Source organism: Acomys minous (assembly GCF_964271855.1).
Source record: "Acomys minous genome assembly, chromosome: 10".
In the NCBI taxonomy this organism is placed as follows: domain Eukaryota; kingdom Metazoa; phylum Chordata; class Mammalia; order Rodentia; family Muridae; genus Acomys; species Acomys minous.
The window spans coordinates 68,351,990-68,373,537 of NC_140491.1; the positions used below are offsets into that span (position 1 = coordinate 68,351,990).

Here is a 21,548-nt window from a genome sequence, read left to right on the forward strand (position 1 = left end):
GAACGGTGACTTCATTAGCAGAGTACTTGTCTGGCACGCACGAGGTTCAGTTCTGGATTCTGTCCACAGCACGGCATCAAACCAGTTTGCAAAATCTAGGTTTGCAGCACTCGGGGCATGGAAGTGAAAGACCAGGAATCCAAGGTTATCCTTGACTGCATAGCAAGTTTAAAGCTAGCCTAGGCTATATGAGAGTCTGGACCAAACACACACACACACACACACACACACACACACACACACACACACACACTGAAACAAAAGGTGGGGGGAAGAAAAAGCTCTTAAACAGTTAGGTATGGGCCCATGTGAACCCCAAATTTTTCTTTATCAGGACCATTCTCTATCTCTAAATATGTTCTGCTTAAGAGCAAACTAGAGACTTGCGGGTGGGGGGAGAGCAGGAGAGATGGCTCAGTAGTTAAGAGAGTTGCTCTTCCTGAGGTTCTGAGTTCCGTTCCCAGCATCCTCGGCAGGCAGCTGGCAACCATCCATAACACTAGCTCCAGGGGATGCTACACTTCTGGTCTCTGCAGGTACCTGTATGCATGTGTGCTCCCCCCCTCTCTGACACACACACACATACACACACACACACACACACACACACACACACACACATACCTTGCATGTTGGTTTTTTTTTTTTTAACAGAGTAAACTTGGGGGGGTTCCTCCTTTTTGTGTGGTCTTAGACAAATCTCCATCCCCTATTGAGCACCCAAGTGGTGTCCTAAGGTTGTTATTAGGGGTGTTTTAGGTGACATGTGTAAATCTTGTACCATGGGAATCCAAAGACCCTGCCCCAATTCCTGCCCACCTCATCCCAGAATATCTGTCTTTAGCCCCCTCCCCAAACCTCGAGCTTTGTGTTTCTGAACCCCAGGACCTGATAGCTCAAAGCCATTCCTGGAAGTGGTAGTCCAGTGCTAACACAGGCTGGACCTGTGGCAGAGTGATAATAGCACAGGCTAGACCTGTGGCAGAGTGACACTAGCCCAGGCTAGGTCTGTGGCAGAGTGACAATAGCAAATAGCACAGGCTGGGCCTGTGACAGAGTGACAGAACAATTGGGGGTCTGACCAGGTAGGTAGTCAGGTCCAGCGTCTCGGTTGGGTTTGGGGAGGGTATCTGGATGGAGATGGTGTTCTATAACCATGCAGTTAGCTTGACTGATAAACTGAGAACACAGTCAGATGGACGGACCGAAGCCCAAGTGTCCCCATTCGGATATGACAGCCCGGTGCTGGAGTTGTCCTCACAGCCCAGGAAGCACCCAGAGCTCAAGGAAGCATGACAGGTGAAGACACAGGCTGGTGGATGGTGACCCTGGGAAGCCACACTGCTGCTGTTCCAAGGAGCTGGTAGGATCTGCACTCGGCCCACACTGAAGCTCGGGTTCTAACTACCAGGCTGCCCTGCCTCTGCACCTTGAGAAGCCTGGGAGAGTGGTGTGAGGCAGGCACCAACGGCGGGTCAGGTCATCAGAGGAACTGTCTGAAGGTCACAGCCACCCCCTCCCCAGTGTTAGAACTGAGAGAAATTGCCGGGCGTGGTGGCGCACGCCTTTAATCCCAGCACTCGGGAGGCAGAGGCGGGTGGATCACTGTGAGTTCGAGGCCAGCCTGGTCTACAAAGTGAGTCCAGGACAGCCAAGGTTATACAGAGAGACTCTGTCTCGAAAAAAAAAAAAAAAAAAAAAAAAGAACTGAGAGAAATCAAGAGATCGGTAATCCCTCTGGCCAGTCCTACTCCGTTCAAAGAAAAGCTTCAGCTCAGAGAGGTAGAGACATTTGCCCAAAGACCCACAGCAAGATACTGCCCCCTCTGTATGTGGCCAGGAGAGAAATGGACGTCCTGGGTTCTGCTCTGGGCTTTTTGTGTCACTCGCAAAATGTCCGTGCCTAGCCAGTGTCCTTGTGGCAAGGAGCGTGAACATAAGGTCCCTTCACAAAGGGGGCTGTGAGGAGTCAGTGAGGATGCAGAAAGGATGTTTCAAAGAGGAAGAGCAGACAGCACGTGGAACATCCTGCCCGCTCGCTCTCTCTGTGACTCTGAAACACAGTGGTCTGCTGAGCCCCCACCCCCACCCCCAAGGAGCAGCTGCTAGCTTGGCTGCTGAGCCTGTCTTCCTGGTGCACACTGGCCAGGAGGAAAGCAAGTTGCCTGCTGCGGGATGTCCCAACAGATTATCAGCTCTCGCTGTGTGGTTTCTGCTGGGCTCATGGTTGGGGTGAGGGTCAGGGAAGTGTCCCCTCCCCCATGTGTGCCCCCCTCCCAGGTGAACTGCAGAACAAATGGCTCCAAGCCAATCAAGTGGAGAGTGCAAAAAACCCAGCATAGAGAAGAACAGAACTGTGTCCTACCTATTCAGAGAGCTGGGGGCCAGTGGCTGGAGCTCAGAACCATAGGGGATGGGGTGGGGTATCTGGGGAGCTGGCCATCACTGAGGCACGATGTGGCAGGGAACTCAATTTGGAAGCCAGCTCTTCTGTTGCCAAGGGAGGAAGTGGTTTGGCCTGAGTTCCAGGAAGATTTGCCTGGCTGACCTAGGGAGGGATACCAGGTGGGCAGGGAGTGTGGGAGAGGAGCAGGCAGGTATAGGCCCTGGGAAGAGGAACTTTGGGCTTGTAGGGTCAGCGGAAGAGCCTTGGGTGGCTTAGGGCACTAGCCAGGGTGGGTGTGGCTGGAAGCAAAAGGCTGAAGGAAATTCCAAGAAAGAAAGCCCTGGGTCCAGTGAAGGCCACCCCAGCTGCACTGGCAGCTCGGGGCACTTGTCAGGAACTCTTCCTTTAAAAATTATGGTTGAGGGACCAGCATGACTGCAGCCCTACACCTTAGGGCTCCTTTCTCAGGGGACCCAGGCCACCTCTTGGGCCTTGAGGGTTGTCTAAATTGTCATGTGGGTGGGTACCCTCAGCACTCAGGTGAGCAGCAGGTGGCTGCCTGTAGGTGGGTGGCTTGGACTGCAGTGCCCACCCACTCCTGAGGACGCACGGGTCCACACAGGACAATGAGAGCAGGTAGAGCTGCGGAGAGACCTGGTAAGCATTCCCTTCTGGACACCAGGAAAAGGAGAGCTGGAAATACAAACTGTATCCACCCTAAGGAAGGTGGATTGTCAGGGTGGAGGGGAGGAATTTGATTTAGCTGTTTGCTAGCTTGATTTATAACTTGTAAACACCCAGGCGGGCTTGTGGGCCTCTGTGCATACCCCGAGCTCCACCCTCCCACGCCCACGGGGAAGCAGCCAGTAGCTGACCCTTGACCACGCTCCACCCGCTGGGACCCTAGGTTACCTTCAGACCTTCCCAGTCCTCTCTTTGTGCCTGCCCGCCACCCCCCCCCCCATGGTCCTCTGCCATTAGGGGCTCAGTCCGAGCTTGTATCCCTGGAGACCATAGGGTGGGGCTGTCTTTGCTGTCACTGGTCAACTACAGGGGCCTTGTTGGGGTCTGAGTTCCACCTCTCCTGCAGAAAGCAGCGCCACCCTGCAGAGCAGAAGGTTGTAAGAAACACGGCTCTGAGACTGGCTGAGTGTAACCTTGAGCCATTTGCTCTCCTGAAGCCCCGTCTTCCCAACTGTACCACTTGCACTCAGGCGCACCGTGGGACTCTGAGCCCACGTGTGCCCCGCATTTGTCAAGCACATGGCAGGGATTAGGCACTGCTCGCGAGTTACATCATTCACTTCTTTTTACGGCTGAGAAAAACAAGCCAAGGCTCAGCGAGGTGCAGCAGTCTGCCCAAGGTCACACAGCCGCCAACAATACTGGGTTGCCCCATATAGGTAGCATCCACGGGGCTATGCGGCCGTAGGCCTGCGCACCTCCTTTACTTGTCCCTGGTCCTCTCAACTCTCGGGCTCTGCAGGCCACGTGGGGGCCCGCAGAGGTGGGTAGTGCGGGTAGAACACAGTCTGCAGTGAGGAACGGGTTAAGGCGCTCCGCCGCATTGGGCCGGCCTCCCGGAGATCCAACCAATAGGAGCGCTTGGTGATGAGGTAATGCCAGGGCGCACGGAATGGGCGGGGCCTGAGTGGACCCCACTGCTCCTGGCGTTCTGCACTCCTTAGCAACCCCTCACCTTTGACCTTGACATCCCTGCTCCTCTCCCCTCCTTGAGGGGCCGAGATCACCAGCCCCCTGCAGCACAGAGCCTCAAGCGTTGCTGCAGGTGTCCAGAAGCTTCCTGGCCTGAGTCACACCCCCTGGCCTCAGTTTCCCTTGCTGCAATTTCTTAATTCTCAAAGGCCCTCCCAGTCGGGGAATCTGCATTGATCCCAGAGCAGCAAGCAGCCTTTTCTTGCCCTTGAACTCTGCTCTGTGCCGGTGGCTCCCACCGGGCCAGTCACACACTCCACCTGGCCCGGACCTTGGCACCCCCGACCCCCCCCCCCCCCGCACCTGACCGGTCTTCCTGCCCTCTTCCTACTAAGCCAAGAGCTAGCCACAGCAGGCTTGCAGTGGTAGTTAGAGGGCAGAGTTCACCAAATCACCCGGCTTAGGAGAGCTGGGTTAGCTTAGTGTCTCCTACAGGCTCAGAGCTCCAGCTCCGGGTGGCCTGGCGCCCTACAGCCCTCCAATGCCCGCCCTGTACTGCAGACCGCCCGGGCACGAAGCGGTTAACGCCCTTGCAGCGAGCTGGCAGAGCCGGCTGCCCGGCTTATTAGTCAGCCGGCGGGGAGGGGGCGGAGTGAGGGAAGGAGGGAGAGGGAGGGAGGGGTTCAGTGGAGAGCCGCAGAAAGCTATTCTCAGGGGCTCCCGAGTGTGGGGAGGGCGGCTCAGCGGGAACTGCCGCTTCCCAGAAAGTTGATTATTTTTAACCCAGGAAGAAGAAAGGAAGGAGGCCCAGGGAGAACTCAGAGAAAGGAGGAAAGGAAAAGAGAAGAGAGGAGAGGAGAGGAGAGGGAGAGGGGAGACACGGAGGGGAATAGCAGGGCAGGAAGAGAAGAAAAGCAGAGAAATCCCCAGTAAGGGTTTGGGGAGCGCTCTGGCCGGATCCTGGAGGAAGGATAGATGTGGGGCCACTGCCGTGCCCACCCCTGCTGGACTCGCCTTTCTCCTGCCCTTCTGGCCTGGCCTAGCAGCAGCAGGGGCTGAGGGAGAGGAACCCGCACAAGACACAGTCCCAGCTCTGTCCTGGGCGGGCTCTCGGGTCAGCACAATGGCGAATCCTTCTGACCCTCATGGTCACCCCTGGGAAAGAGGACAAAGGGGAGGTCTTGGTGTTTGCGCAGCAGCGACGGGTTCCTGCGGGAGGGCCCCAAGTCACCTTCTCCTCCTCCCCTAGGTGGTGTCAGGCTGAGTGAGAAGGCACCTCTGAGGCCGGAGCAGGGTTCACAGTGCAGGACAAGACAGAGACAGCTGGCCCACCACCACGGGACTCCCAGTTCTTCAGGGAAGGCTGGGCTGGGCAAGTCATTTAAAAAATGCATAGGGTGCCCCCCCCCCAAGAAGAGAGCAGGCTGAAGTATCAGGGGCCTAGGCAGGGTGGTCCCAGGATTTGGGGGTGGGGGTGGGCAGATGGATCTCAGCACGAGTCAGAAGTCCCCTAAAGAGACGGGTGCCCGAGGACCGATTGGGATGACTGATTCACTAACGCAGGGCCAAGGCCAACGGGACCAAGCGACAGCCTTCAGGCCTCAGATCTAAGTGGTCTAACAGTCTGAAAGGCTTTTAGGAGGAGCAGAGAGAACCAGCCTCCAAAGCTCCCTGGTGTTGTGGGGTACAAGCAAGCGAGAGTGGGTACAGGGACTCAACCACTCTGCCAGCAACAGGGAAAGGCTGGGGTGCCCTTCCCCCAGGAAGCTTGCCTCTGGGCGCTGTCCCCAAGCTTGGTGTGTGGTGTGGAGGCCAGGAGGTTGGGTGAAGGAGCCATCAGGAAGCTGACTGGGCTCTGACAATGAGGGCTGGTGCCGTCCAGGAGGCAGGGGCCAGCTCTTAGGAGCAGTTCACGGGAGGTCAGGTCTGCATATTTGAGGGTGTGGTGGGGGCAGCTGGCAGTGCCAGGTAGAAGGAAGCGACCTTCCGCAGTGCTGTGGAATATGCTATGATCTTGGTGGGCTAAGTCTGATCCCGGTGGCTCTGCAGTTTAGGCAGAAGGATCCCAGCCTGTTAACTGGCAACGACAGACGTGTGGGTGCAGAGGGCGCTGAACCCAGTGAGGCACAGCACACAGGACAGTGTGTGGCCAGCAGGACCCGAGCCTCTGGCAAGCAGGACCCCTGCTTGGAGCCTGGGAAGGTACTGGGCAAGGGTCGAGTGCCCTAGGGTGTGCTGGAGGGACAGATAAGCTTGGGTTTTGTTCTGAGGGGCGGTCCTCCACTCGAGATGGATTGAGGGAGACCCAGGTACCCCTTGCCCAGTCACTCTGGAGCCCTGGCCAGCTTCTGCCTCTTCCCCAGCAGCCATATTTGACTGCCCCTAATTACACACACACACACACACACACACACACACACACACACACACACACACACACCCGGCCTCCCATATTAGGAGCAGCCTGTTCACCAGTTCACTCCCCACCTCTCCTTGCCGACTCTGGAGAGGAGAGGTCAGCACAGGCCCGTCCCACCCATGAGCCTAGGCTAGGGTATAGAGTTAGAGCTACAGTTCTGCCTGCAGACAGAGCCCAGAGTCCCAGATGCCCTGGAACAGGGCAGAGGGAACATAAGAGGAAAGGTTGGCGGTGACTCGGGACTGAGTCCTGGGGTGGTGTGGCTCAGCTTTTCCAGCTAATGAGCTATGTTCACAGGGGCAGAAGCCCAGGGCCTTGAGGGTCCGCCCCTCCCCTCCGCTGCCAATGCCAAGGGGTCTGAGGAATGCCCAATGGAGAGTAGGAGGAAGGTCCTAGGCCACACACGAAAACCAAAGCTGTCATCCTCCAGTTCTGATGGGCCTGCAGTAGCTGACCTCAGCCTTCCACACATCTTTAATCCCAGCACTCAGAGGCAGAGGCAGGCAGATCTCTGATTTGGAGGCCACCCTGGTCTCACAGAGCGAGGTCTAGGACAGCCAGGGCTTCACTGTCTCAAAAAACAAAACAAAGGTCTCCCGGATCATCCCTGCTGCTGCCACCCCACCCTCTCGTTTCCTCCTCCTGATCTAAAGGACAGGCAAGCATCCACAGCAAGGCTGACTGTGCGCGCTCTGCACCCCAATCCCAACTTCATCTGCAAAGTGGGCTTAATAATGGTGCCTGAGTCCTCGGAAGCAGAGGAAGGTGGAAGTCAGGCTGTCACCCTGTGGCCTGAGGCTCCCCATCAGTATGACAAGGGTGCAGGCTAGAGCCCCCTAAGGTGGAAAAGACCCAGACGTCCCCACCATCCACTGTGAGAAGCCAAGCTCCTCGGAACAGTTGGCCAAGGGCCCCAGAGTTGCACCTCCTGCTCCGTCCCCACCAGGCATCTCTGAGCTGCGGGGATCTGTCCCCCTCAACAGGGCCTGTGGAACACAAAGGGGGGGGGGGGAGCCAGGCAGAGAAAGAGCCGCGGGCGGGCGGCGGGCGGGCAGGCTCTGAGCGGCTTTGCTCTGCTTTCTTCTGCCTCCCTCTCTCTTTGTTAAGCTCCTTTTCAGCTGCACAGGCAGAGCCTGGGTGTTCCGAGCTGGCAATAATTGCTGCGTCTAGACAGTGTCTGGTAGGAGGCCTCCTTCTCTGTGCCTGCCGGCCTCCCCGAGGCTCCGAGGCCTGGCCCACAGCCCCTGGTCCGGCACCCTCGGAGGGTTCCCACACCTCTGCCCCTCTGTGGATGCCAAGCCCTCCCCCCCCCCCCCCCGCACCCTGTCTGCCTCCTGATTCAGTTGGGAGTACAGCTCTGTCCTTCTCCTACCCTTGTACCCTTGGGTTCCCAGTCACCCGACTCTGTTCCGTTTCGTGGCCTAAAGTTCAGAAACAAGCTCTAGCGCTGGGTGCTGCCAGAGGCCTCGGAAAGAACCAGAGCTCAACAGATGCTTGGCGGGGTGGGCGCGCGGGCGGGCGGCGCGGAGGGCGCGGCAGCAGAGGAGGCTGGGCCAGCTCCCCTTGCCGGGCTGAGCCTGGAATCTCTGGGCTCAATTCTAAAATTCTCTTCCAAGTCCTTCATCACTTTTCCAGCCCAAAGCCCAACAAGAACGCACAGGAATCGGCATAAAGAAAGACTTCAAATTTCCCAGGCTGCTGCAGGCAGCGGTAGATAGGTGCTTTCAAGAGCAGAGGGCGAGTGGGGGGGCCGGGGGAGGGGGGGAGGGCAAGAAGCAAATGTCAAGAGTTCTGAGATCCATCTGTGCCCAGCTCAGCCCTGTAGCTCTGGAAAATTCCCCCAGAGTCTCCTAGAGGGTGTTGGGGCAGGCACTCAGGGTGAGCCACAAACAGTAACAATAACAACCAAGGTCTGCTCAGCCCTGGCCTGTTCTCAGCACTGTGCAGACTCCGTTTGCATCTTAATGTGTTTAACACTCCCCAGGAGAGGGCCCTGGGAGACAAGGGGAGCTGGAAACCTCCAAATGAGCCTCTGATTAGCACCTTTTTTTTATTTTAATTTTTATTTCTTTTTTGTCTTTTGTGTGTTAGGGAGTAGCGCATACATGTTCGTGTGGGAGGTTGCATGTATGAGGGTGCATGTACACAGGTGCAAGCCTGTGGAAAGCGGAGGCAGCAGCCAGTCTTCTTCCTCTATTACTCTCAGCCTTGGGTGGTTTTTTTTTTGTTTTGTTTTGTTTTGTTTTTTAAGACATGAGGGTCTCTCACTAATTCAGCAGGCTAGCCAGCAAGCTCCCGGGAGCTGCCTGTCTGTGCCTCCCCAGCCCTGGGGTAATAGATAGCACTGTGGCTGGCTTTTAAGTGGGTGTTGGGAATCAAACTCAGATCTTCATCCTTTCATGGCAAGCACAGCTGAGCCATCTCCCCCACCCCCTGGTTAGCGAATGCGTTTTATAGGTCAGGAAGCGGAGCAGAGAGGAGCTTGCTCAAAGTCACGCAGACAGAAGTAAAGAAGCCAAGCTCTGAAACCCCAGACGCTGGCGTCAGGAGCCCGGTAATGACTCAGAAGCCGAGTGCAGACCGCACACACAAGAGATTTGGGAGTCTGAAGGCAGCCTAGGCTACATAGTAAGACTGCATCTCAGGAAAGCAAGGGCTAGGGTTTTTGTCTCAGTGGCAGAGTGCCTATCTAGAGCACACAAAGCGGTGTGTTCGTTCCCCAACGCTGTAAATACGAAACAAGCTTGGCATGGTGGCCCTACACCCGCCATCCCAGCACCAGGGAGGCTGAGGTCCGCAAATCAGGAGTTCGAGACCATCCAGGTCGGCATAGTGAGGTCCTGTCTCAAATTAAAAGCAAAACAAACAAACGAAAAAGCCCTAGGTCAGCCTGCTTCAAAAATAAAACAAAAACTCAATGCAAAAATAAAACACGTGAAAAATAAAGTTGACTCATGAGAGAAACATGAAAACTGTCCGACGGGCCTGGGGCTGAGTCCAATGCCCTGTGCTGAAGAACAGAGGCGAATTCGTGGGACCACACCATCCCCCACCCCACGTGTCGAGAAACAGTGTGTTGTGTGTAATGGAACCCCAGGCCAGAAAGGCATAGCAAATCCACTCTCAGGTGTGTGTGTGTGTGTGTGTGTGTGTGTGTGTGTGTGTGTGTTACTTGCTTCCTCCACCCCCACCCCCACCCCCACCCCCCGTGCCCCTTCCTCTGGGCTTTCACCAACATGCCCCATCAACCCACATTGAGAAGACTAATATGAAACTCCTTCTGAGACCATGGCCTGGAGGAGGCTGCCAAGGGGAACAGCTCCAGCCAAGGGGGTGGGTGTTGTCATGTGAGGGACAAGGGACTTCTGAGAAGCAAGACTAACATGGAGGGGTCTGCGGTTTGTGGCAAGGAAGCGCTCCTGGTCTCTAGTGTTGGGGCCATCCTGTGGGCTGTGTTCCTCCTGGTCCCAGACACAAGCTTAGAGGAGGCCCCGGAGATCAGCGGGGCAAATGGGAGGCTAGAATACCAGGAGTGTCTGTGGCATTTCTTTCTTCAGCCAACCCCCAATCCCTGTCTGGGCTCTCTGATTTTAGGGTCTGCTTTCTGGCCACAAGCCACCTGGAGCCCTCCACCTTAGCTGAAGTGAATAGAAGGTGCTGCCATTCAACTCCTCCGCCCATTTCCCCACCCCCCACCCCCCCCCACCCCTCCCCCACCCCCCAGCAGCTCCAGCCCAGGTCTAGCATCCCCCATGTCTGCTCTGTGGCCAACACTGGCAGAAACATCGGGAGCCTCTTCCCAATCTCTAGACATCTCTAGACCTGTGTTAGAGGGTAGGGAGGGTGGATAGGAAAGGAAGGAGGTGAGGGAGGGAGGGAGGGAGGGAGGGAGGGAGGGCCTCCCACCACATTAGCCACCTCATACAATCTGGCATAGAGAAAATTTGCTACAGGCCCTTATGCAGGCCCCACTCCTTTGAGCTGGCCAGAGACGACATACACTTCATTCCTGCAGGGCTCTGCTCCGAAGCCTCGTTGGAAGCTATGGCTGCCCAAGTCCTCTGTACCCTGGCCCCATCATCTGAGGGCCATTTAACCCTCCATTGCGTGCCACTTTCAGGGCACACAATTTCAGATGAGTTCAAGAGTCTTTGTCAACCTTGGGACACACAGAGAAGGCTGGGAAAAGCTCCCGCTGTGACAGTTCATCACGGTGGCCATGGAGCCCCTGGGCGCCCTTGGTTGTCCGGCCTGAGAAACGGGCATTCTGGGGGGGTCTGTCCGCCAACAGGGAAGCTTGGCTGGCCCCTTCAGGAGAGACAAAGAGCGCCCCAGCCCCGGGAGCCGCGCCCCTGCTGGAGAGCTCAGCCCCAAGCCCGCCAGCCCGCGCAGCCAGCAGGCCATACATAATTCATTGCCAAATGGAGCCGCGGGCGCTCGCGCCGGGCCTCTCTGCGCCTGGCACTTCGCTGACTGCTCCTCCTCGCACGTCGCCTCGTTGCATCTTCATGGATGCGGGGTGTGAGCCTCCCCCACTCACCCAGGGCGACCCCGGGGCTCCCACACAGTGGCTCAGCAGGAGTCACACAACATCTCACTGACCAAGCAGCGCCCCACCCATCACTGCTTCTGACCATTTCCGCTGAGGTGGGAGGGAATAGAGGCAACCCCACCCCAGACGGGTCGCAGTGGGTAGAGAACCTGAGTCACCTGATGCTAGCTGCCCCTGCCCCCTCCCTACTCAGCACCCTTGTCTTCTTGAAATTATACTCTAGTCCTGGTCACCCAGAGCACTGATCTGGCGTTGGATGGCCTGTTGGTTCACTGTGGCATGGGAAGGGCAGGGGCCACCTACTAGGGTAGAGCCCGTCTGGCCGATCAACACAGGCTGGAACTGCAATATATTTGAGGGACTCAGCAAAATGTGGAGAATGGAAGAAAGGTTCAGGGTCACTGAAGGACCCTCCGGGTGACTGGAAGTAATGGAAAAGTAGGGAAATGTTGCAATTATAAAGAAGAGCAAGCCAGGTGCGGTGGCGCACACTTTTAATCCCAGCACTCGCGAGGCAGAGGCAGGCGGATCACTGTGAGTTTGAGGCCAGCCTGGTCTACAAAGCGAGTCCAGGACAGCCAGGGCTACACAGAGAAACCCTGTCTCGAAAACAAACAAAAAAAGGAGAGCAAAGCAAGAATCCTTAGAGTGATGGGAACATTCTAGATTTTGCCTGGGATGAATAGCAAAGAACTGGGGCCAGCAAGATGGCGCAGCCAATAAAGGTGCGCATGCAGCCAGGCGGTGATGGAGCCCGCCTTTGATCCCAGCACTTGGGAGGCAGAGACAGGCAGATCTCTGTGAGTTCAAGACCAGTCTACAAAGCCAGTCCAGAACAGCTAGGGTGACACAGAGATATTCTGTCTTGAAAAACCAAAATAAATAAATAAATAAATAAATAAATAAATAAATGTGTTCATGGTCAAACCTGAGCACCTGAGGTAGAAGGAAAGAGCCAGCCTCACAAAGCTCTCTGTTACACACACACATACACACACATAACATACACACAGATATATATATCACATAACAACTGTGAGTAAAGCAAGAGACCTGAGGCCAGTTGGCGGGCTGTCTACACCCAATCCCTGAGGCCCTGCTCTGAGTCTTTCTGTATTGTTTATTTTATTTTTGTTGTTGTTTTTGTGTTTTGTGAATTCACCAAGAATCTGAGGATGACCTTGAACTTCTGACCCTCCTGCCTCTATCTCCCAGATGCCAGCATCACCAGTGAATGCCACCACCTCTGGCTTTTGTGCCCCTTCTTACAGCTAGGCATGCCTATACCTGGAGGGTTATGGGAAAGAACGCACGGGCCCACATCAACTCATGTCGCACCTCAGGTGACTTTTTACAGGCCCCACTCCCTCCACCGCTTGGTTCCCAGGCTCCTGGTTGGAAGCAGGGACGAATTCAACTGAATCCTGCCTTAGTTTTCAAGCATGTTGTCAGCCCAGGGTCTCGCTTCCTGCAATCTTTGGCTCAAGGATCCTGAAGAAACCAGGTGTGATGGCCCAGGATTTTAATCCCAACATTCATGAGGCAGAGGTGGGCAGATCTTTCTGAACTGGAGGTCAGCCTGGTCTACACCGTGTGTTCCAAGCCAGCCAGAGCTGCATAAGGAGACCATATCTCGAAGAAAACAAACCCCGGAGTCCAGTCAAGCTCTGGTCTTCTCCCCGTCTTCCAGTTGACACAGTGTGGGGTTGTATAAGCTGAAGTCAATAAGTCATTCAGCAAACATCCATGTTGCGCACTCCCCAGTACTTACTTGTAGGAATGTTGCAGGGGTGAAGAGAGAAAAACCAGCTGCTCCTTTCTTCACAGAACTTGCATTCTGGGTGGAAAGAATTCCAGTTGTGGATTTAAAAATGTGGCTAAGAGATTGTTCTCAGTGGTTAAGAGCACTGACTGCTTGTGGGCGGCCTGAGTTCTGTTCCAGCATCCAGAACTGGCTCTAACTCCAGTTCCAGGGGACCCAGCACCTTTTTTCTTTCTTTCTTTCTGCCTTTCTTCCTGTCTTTCTTCTTTTTTCCTGTCTGTCTGTCTATCTTTGTTTCTGTCTGTCTGTCTGTCTGTCTGTCTCCACTGGTATCTGCATTCATGAGCACAAACCTACACACAGGCACACACATAACTTTTTAAAAAGTAAAAATCCTTTTAAGGGCGGGAGAGATGACTCAGTGGTTAAGAGCACCGCCTGCTCTTCCAAAGGTCCTGAGTTCAATTCCCAGCAACCATATGGTGGCTCACAACTATCTGTAATGTAACCTGGTTTCCTCTTCTGGCCTGCAGGTAAACAAGCATACAACATTGTATACATAATAATAAAATAAATCTTTTAAAAAAAATGGCTGAGATTATGCAAAGAAAGATAGCACAACTCAGCCAGATGATGTGTCTCTGACCAGAGTCGGAGCCTCCTTGCCAAGCTACCACAGACACTGTGGTGGCTACCACCTTGGCTGTCAACTTGACCACATGTGGAATTAACTACAGTCAAACTGTTGGGCACTCCTGAGAGGGACTTTCTTAATCTGATTATTTGAAACTGGACTATCCACCCTAAATCTAGGCCACACCTTCTGGTGGCAGCCACGGATAAAGGACATGGAAAAGGAAGCTTTGCATTTTGCCTTCTTGTGTTCACTCTTGCTGGCAAGTTCATCTATCCTGTTGCTGCAGCTGATATCAAATCCAGCATCTTCAGGATTCCCAAGTAGACTGAACCCTCCAGGACTCCAGCACCACACTGAGACTGCAGAGACACCCAGTCTTTGTGGTCTCTGCTTCAGTTCCTGTCTCGGGTTTCAGCTTGAGTTCCTGTCCTGACTTCTCTTAATGATAACTATAAACCTTAAGATGAAATAAATTATTTCCTCCCCAAGGTGCTCCTGATGGTGGTATTTGTCTTTGGGTTACTATTACTGTAATGAAATACTATTACCAAAAGCAACTCAAGGAGGAACAGGTGTATTTGGCTTAACTATCCTGAATCACAGGGCAATGAAATAAGCCAAGGAAGGAATACAAACCAGGCAGGAACCTGGAGGCAGGAGCTGATGTAGACAGAGGCCATGGGGGAGTGCAGCCTCCTTACTTATAGCACCAATGACGACCATCCCAGAGATGACCCCACCTACAACAGCCTGGCCCCTCCCCCATGAGTCACTGATTAAGAAAATGCAGGCACACACCCACTCACACGGGCCGGGGGTGGGGGTGGGGGGAGACAAAGAGGAAATAGCCTACAATCTAATAGAAAAAAAAATGGAGTGGGAAAGGACTTTGAAATGAAAGATTTTTACAATAGAAGATGCTAGATTCCTGACCTGCCAGGGTGTCTCAGTTTGGGCTGCTGTAATGGATCATCTTCAACTCCATCATTAACAGTTAGTTGAGCCGGGGTATGGTGGCACATGCCCTTAATGCCAGCACTTGGTAGGCAGAGGCAGGCAGATCCCTCTGAGTTCCAGGCCAGCCTGGTCTACAAAGTCCAGGACAGCCAGGGCTACACAGAGAAACCCTATTTTGAAAAGCCAAAACAAACAAACAAACAAACAAACAAAAAAACTGATGTTGCCACATAGTGGTGGTGCACACCTTTAATCCCAACACTCGGGAGGCAGAGGCAGGCGGATCTCTGTGAGTTTGAGGCCAGCCTGGCCTACAAAAGCAAGTCCAGGGCAGCCAAGGCTACACAGGGAAACCCATCTTGGGGGTGGGGAGGAGAGAAAGAGTTAGCTGAGTTTATTGCTAGAAGTTCTGGACTGGGAATTCCACTGGTGCTTCATCAGGGTCACGCAATGATCCCTGCTCCAAAGACAACAGCCTCTTTGTGTCACGTTTGGACGGAGATGGGAGGTCAGCTCGGGGTTCCATGACCCACTTTCTTGCTCTCACAGACCATCCAGCCCACGTTGTAACTTAGATTCTTGGCCTACCAGACATGACAGAGACTAAATACAAGCTTTCTCTGCCTAGACCCTGGAGAACACTGTCTCCCTACCCATAACCTGCCACCTAAAATCTAAGTGCTCTTGCTTGATCTAGGGAGCTGGAGCCCTGGGATGAAAAGGGACTGACTTTCCAGGCCAGAGAGCATAAGTGTCCCCAGGAGAAGAATGTGACTTGCAACTTGGAGAAGAAGGATTAAGTCCAGGCAGCAGCTTCCCTGGGTTGGCAGCAGGATCAGGGAAACACGAGGTGCCACGCCCGCCACAGCTAGCACAGAAGATCAGCAGCAGACCTCAACTATGGATTTGTGAATCCATCCGTATGTGTCTTGGACATGCCCTGGCCCTTGACTTGGAACAGGTCATTTCCCACTTCTGAAAACTGGACATCTGACCCCCACACAGAGGCTGGGCACAGGCAGCCCTTGACTCTAACCAAGATGGTAGGTTGAATGCTGAGTTCTGACCTGGATCTTGGGCTTCAGCAGGCATCAAGGAAAACAGTACTCGTGTTAGAACGAGTTTAAAGTGTTCCTTTAGGAAACACCCTCTGTGGACTGGGCTTGTGCTGGAGCTTTGGTTCAGTCTTGTTTAACTCTTCCAGTTGCAGAGCAAAAGTTCTGACATGGCTCCCTTTGAATCCACTCTGATGATCTCTGCCTTTAAGTGGAGTGACTAGTCCATTTACGTGTAGTGTAGTGTTCTTAGTACTTATTGTTATAAGGTGGTTTTTCTCATTACACACACACACACACACACACACACACACACTCATAATTGAGGTTGAACCCAGGCCCTCGTGCATGCTAAGCAAGCATCTACCATTTAGTGATATCCCAAGTCCTATTCTTTACTTTTCACTTTGAGACAGGCTTTTACTCTGTATCTCCAGCAGGTTATAAATGTAAGGATCCTTCTACTCAGCCTCCCCCAGTAGAATGTACCTTCCTGCCCCACATAATGAGCCTTCATAAATGTCACTCTGCTCCCATTGTTATTTTATACATGTGCTTCTTTATATCTGACTATGTTAAGTTCCTGTGACTATAACAAAATAACTGGGGTAATTAGCTGAAAAGAAAGAAAGTATGGGGCACTTGACTCTGCTGCCCTGGGCCTGTGAAGAACAGCAGGAGACATAACAGAAGAGGGCTTCCCAGGGAACAGAGAAAGAAAAGGTAATGGAGACTCTGAGGTCCCGATGTCCATTTCAGGAACATAACCCCAGCGATCTCATGTTGTTACAATGGGTTCTACCCTCGAAAGGCTCCAGCACCTCCCAGTAGCACTGCACCGCATGGAGGAGAGTGCACCATTCCCAACTATAATAACTGCTCTATAATGTCTCTTTTCCTTATGTTTTTTTGTTTATTTATTTTAGTTTATGTATTATTGGTATTAGGTCTGCATATATGGCTGTGCTGTGTGTGTGTGTGTGTGTGTGTGTGTGTGTGTGTGTGTGCGCCTCAGATGTAAGAAAAGGGCATTGAATCTTCTGGAATTGAATTTATAGATGGTTGTCAGCCACCATGTGGGTCCTGGGTATTGAACCCAGGTCCTCTGCAAGAATAGTCAATGTTCTTAGCTGCTGAGCCATATCCAGCCCTCGCTCATGCTTCTTAAAGTAGCACGGCTTACCTGCAAGGCTCAATGACATCATGACCATGTAGGAGCCTTACGAGAGGATGCCACGGCCTCCTGCCTGAAACTGTGGCCACAAGCTGTGGTTTGGGTTTTGTTTTTGTTTTTGGATTTTCTGTCTTTGATTATATATGTGTCGCCTTGGCTGTCCTAGAACTCACTCTCTAGACCAGGCTGGCCTTAAACTCACAGAGATCCACCTGCCTCTGCCTCCCAAGTGCTAGGATTAGAAGTTTGCACTACCACTGCCCGGCCACACATTGTGGGGTTTTTTGTTTTGTTTGTTTGTTTGTTGTTTTTCTGAGACAGGGTTTCTCTGTGTGGCCTTGACTGTCCTGGACTCACTTTGTAGATCAGGCTGGCCTTGAACTCACAGAGATCCGACTGCCTCTGCCTCCTAAATGCTGGGATTAAAGGCGTGCGCCACCACCGCTTGGCCACACTTTGTATTGTGATAAGTCCAACACTGCATTATCCCATGGGCCTCAAAGACCTGCACACTTTCTGTTTTCTTGTTATTCTTCCTAGTTGTTAACTGTGTGGAGTGGTGCTCACCTGCCCTGCTGCTTCTGTGAAGACAGATGGTTTTTCTCTCCCATGCAGGTCCCAGGGAACAATCTCAAGTCTCAGACCTAATCAGCTGAGCCGTCTCCATGCGCTGCTTTCTCCATTCTAAAAATGCTTTCTTTCTTTCTTTCTTTCTTTTTAAGATTTGTTTATTTATTATGTACACAGTGCTCTGCCTGCATGTACACCTGCACACCAGAAGAGGGCACCAGATCACATTATAGATGGTTGAGCATGTGGTTGCTGGGAATTGAACTAAGGACCTCTGGAAGAGCAGATGGTGCTCTTAACCACTGAGCCATCTCTCAAGCCCTTAAAACGTGTTTTTAACAGGGCAGACAAGGCTATGTAGAGAGACCCTATCTCAACAGCCCCCCTCCCAGAACAAAACAAAACAAACAAAAACCCTTGTGAGCCCTAAGCAGTGCTCCACACAGCCAAGCACTCACTCCTTTCTTCTTGGCATCTGGTCACATGTACTTAATGGAATTTTCTCTCTTTCTTTCTTTATAAGATTTATTTATTTATTATTTATACAGTGCTCTGCCTGCATGTACACATGCCCACCAGAAGAGAGCACCAGACCTCATTGTAGATGGTTGTGAGGCACCATGTGGTTGCTGGGAATTGAACTCATGACCCTTGGAAGAGCAGACAGTGTTCTTAACCTCTGAGCCATCTTTCCAGCCCCCTTAATGGGATTTTCTTTACAATCATCCTTTCCGGTCACTGAACTTCCTCACAGGTAACTTTTTTTCAGGTAAACTTGGAATATTTTCTGCCAATTCCATAAAACATTGGCTTTCTTCCTGGTTCTGGGTCTTGCCTGCTCTGAGGTACAGATCCCAGGTCTGGGGCTATCTTGAGCCCATGGGTCATTGACACTTTGTTTCTTTTCTCCCTACCCTTTGTTCTATGAGCTTCATTGTAGAAAATTAGACCTGCCTTAAACTCACTGGTCTATTTTTTTTTTAATAAATATTTAAACTGGGTGTGGTAGCAGATGGCTGAGAGGTTAAGAGCACTATCTGCTCTTCCAGAGGTCCTGAGTTCAATTCCCAGCAACCACAAGGTGGCTCACAACCATCTATAATGAGATTTTGTGCCCTCTTCTGGGCACATGCAGGCAGAACCCTCATATACATAAAATAAATAAAAATATTTTTTAAAAAACCAACACAAGGAGGCAGAGGCAGGCTGATCTCTGTGAGTTCGAGGCCAGCCTGGGCTACAGAGAGAGTCCAGGACAGCCAAGACTACACAGGGAAACCCTGTCTCTAAAAAACGAACAAACAAACAAAAAACAAAAAGAAAAAAGAAGAAATATTTATTTACCTATTTCTCGTGTGTGTGTGTGTGTGTGTGTGTGTGTGTGTACTCACAGTTGGGCATGTGTGTAAGGCAGAGGGAGAGAGAGAACCCAGAGTGTACACTCACAGGTATGCATGCCACAGTGCACACGTAGAAGTCAGGGGACAGCCTGTGGAGAACCAGTTCCCTTCCTCTGTCACGTAGGCCCTGCTAATATGACTGAGGCTGTCAGCCTTGGCAGCAAGCACTCCTTGCTCGGCCATTTTCCCACCCATAGGGATCCTTTCTGAACTGAGTAAAACATTTTTTTTTTTGGTGTTGTTTGAGACAGACACTCAGCCGAGGGGGACCTTGTGAACTCTTGATCTTTCAGCCCCCACTACCCAAGTGGTGGGGTGACAGACTCCCAATTTTCTAATGTGCTTTAAACCTTGTCTAACGAATGGCCAACTTTAGGTATTGTATTTTTCCAGTTTAGAATTTGATTTCTATTATTATTATTATTATTATTATTATTATTATTATTATTATTATATTTTGTTTTTGTTTTTGAGACACAGTCTCTCTGTGCAGCCCTGGTTGTCCTGGAGCTTGCTCGGTAGGTCAGGCTGGTCTCGAACTCATAGAGATCTGCTGCCTCTGCCTCTTAAATCCTGGAATTAAAGGTACAGACCTGGCCTAGAATTTTTATTTCAATTTTAAAAAGAAGTTTCTATCACTACCACCACCACCCACACTTAATGTAAGCCTAAATCCTAATTCCTACCCACTACCTGGGAATGTGACAGGTCATTCTGTCCTAGAGCGAAGGAGACACTTTCTAGTCTGTGCCCTTGTAGGAAGAGGTGGAGCCAGAGGAAGGACAGCAGGTAAAAATGGAGCCAAGGAGCTGGGCGGTGGTGGTGCACACCTTTAATTCCAGCACTCGAGAGGCTGAAGGATCACTGTGAGTTCGAGGCCAGCCTGGTCTACAAAGTGAGTCCAGGACAGCCAGGGCTACAGAGAAATTCTGTCTCAGAAGGAAAAGATGGAAAAGAAGAAGAAGAAGCCTCCACAGGCTGCACCACCAGAGTCAGCACAGCATCTGCAGCTGTCAGGAGAAGCTAGGAGACCACAGTGGAAATGTGCCTTCACCAACCTGCCTGTGCCTTCACCAACCTGCCTGTGCCTTCACCAACCTGCCTCTGCCTTCACCAACCTGCCTCTGCCTTCACCAACCTGCCTCTGCCTTCACCAACCTGCCTCTGCCTTCACCAACCTGCCTGTGCCTTCACCAACCTGCCTGTGCCTTCACCAACCTGCCTGTGCCTTCACCAACCTGCCTGTGCCTTCACCAACCTGCCTCTGCCTTCACCAACCTGCCTGTGCCTTCACCAACCTGCCTGTGCCTTCACCAACCTGCCTGTGCCTTCACCAACCTGCCTGTGCCTTCACCAACCTGCCTCTGCCTTCACCAACCTGCCTGTGCCTTCACCAACCTGCCTGTGCCTTCCCCAACCTGCCTCTGCCTTCACCAACCTGCCTGTGCCTTCACCAACCTGCCTGTGCCTTCACCAACCTGCCTGTGCCTTCACCAACCTGCCTGTGCCTTCACCAACCTGCCTGTGCCTTCACCAACCTGCCTGTGCCTTCCCCAACCTGCCTCTGCCTTCACCAACCTGCCTGTGCCTTCACCAACCTGCCTCTGCCTTCACCAACCTGCCTGTGCCTTCACCAACCTGCCTCTGCCTTCACCAACCTGCCTGTGCCTTCACCAACCTGCCTCTGCCTTCACCAACCTGCCTGTGCCTTCACCAACCTGCCTCTGCCTTCACCAACCTGCCTCTGCCTTCACCAACCTGCCTGTGCCTTCACCAACCTGCCTGTGCCTTCACCAACCTGCCTGTGCCTTCACCAACCTGCCTGTGCCTTCACCAACCTGCCTCTGCCTTCACCAACCTGCCTCTGCCTTCACCAACCTGCCTGTGCCTTCACCAACCTGCCTCTGCCTTCACCAACCTGCCTGTGCCTTCACCAACCTGCCTGTGCCTTCACCAACCTGCCTCTGCCTTCACCAACCTGCCTGTGCCTTCACCAACCTGCCTCTGCCTTCACCAACCTGCCTGTGCCTTCACCAACCTGCCTGTGCCTTCACCAACCTGCCGGTGCCTTCACCAACCTGCCGGTGCCTTCACCAACCTGCCTGTGCCTTCACCAACCTGCCAGTGCCTTCACCAACCTGCCAGTGCCTTCACCAACCTGCCAGTGCCTTCACCAACCTGCCAGTGCCTTCACTGCAGACCCCTGACTTCTCGTGCAGCAGTAAGCGGCTCAGACTGTGGCATTTTGTCGTAGCGACCCTGGGAAATTTAGGTACTCCTGGGCTGTGAGGACTGCTGCCTCACATATCTGCAGTCATGCCGTCTCCTTCATGATGAACTACACCCCACACTATAAGCCAAAAAGAGCTCTCCTTTCCTTAGGTGGCTTCTCGTCTGCAATGAGAAAAGTCATTTTTGCAAGAGGCTACTTTGTCTCCTGTCCGGTAGGAAACACAGAGACAGAGAGAAAGTCAGGGTCCCACTAGATACATGGACATGCTCTCATTGGCCAGCATCCTTCAGCTCCAGAGCGATCCACCTGCCTCTGCCTCCTGAGTGCTGGGATTAAAGGCATGTGGCACCAAAATAGGAACCATGCCTTTCACACAGGGACCCTTGATGGTGGATGGGGGAGGGGTACATTTTATCCAAACCTCAGCAAGAGAGAACAGCCCTGTGGGGCAGGCAGAGCAAGTCAAGTACAGGCCCGAGTTGGTGCCTGCACAGAGCAAGAAGCTTAGTAAAGGCAGCATTTGCAGCGAGCCGCCCCCTCCTGCACTGAGCAGCCCCCTCCTGCAGTGAGCAGCCCCCTCCTGCAGTGAGCAGCCCCCTCCTGCAGTGAGCAGCCCCCTCCTGCAGTGAGCAGCCCCCTCCTGCAGTGAGCAGCCCCCTCCTGCAGTGAGCAGCCCCCTCCTGCAGTGAGCAGCCCCCTCCTGCAGTGAGCAGCCCCCTCCTGCAGTGAGCAGCCCCCTCCTGCAGT

The 21,548-nt window shown here is 53.0% G+C and overlaps 1 long non-coding RNA gene across 1 annotated transcript; it reads left to right on the forward strand.

Annotated features, from left to right (window-relative positions):
• The first annotated feature begins 2,628 nt into the window (after positions 1–2,628).
• On the forward strand, positions 2,629–13,177 carry LOC311607865. The gene is made up of 2 exons (XR_014782772.1): positions 2,629–3,043; positions 12,229–13,177. It is a non-coding gene; the product is annotated as an uncharacterized lncRNA (long non-coding RNA).
• The last annotated feature ends 8,371 nt before the right edge of the window (positions 13,178–21,548 follow it).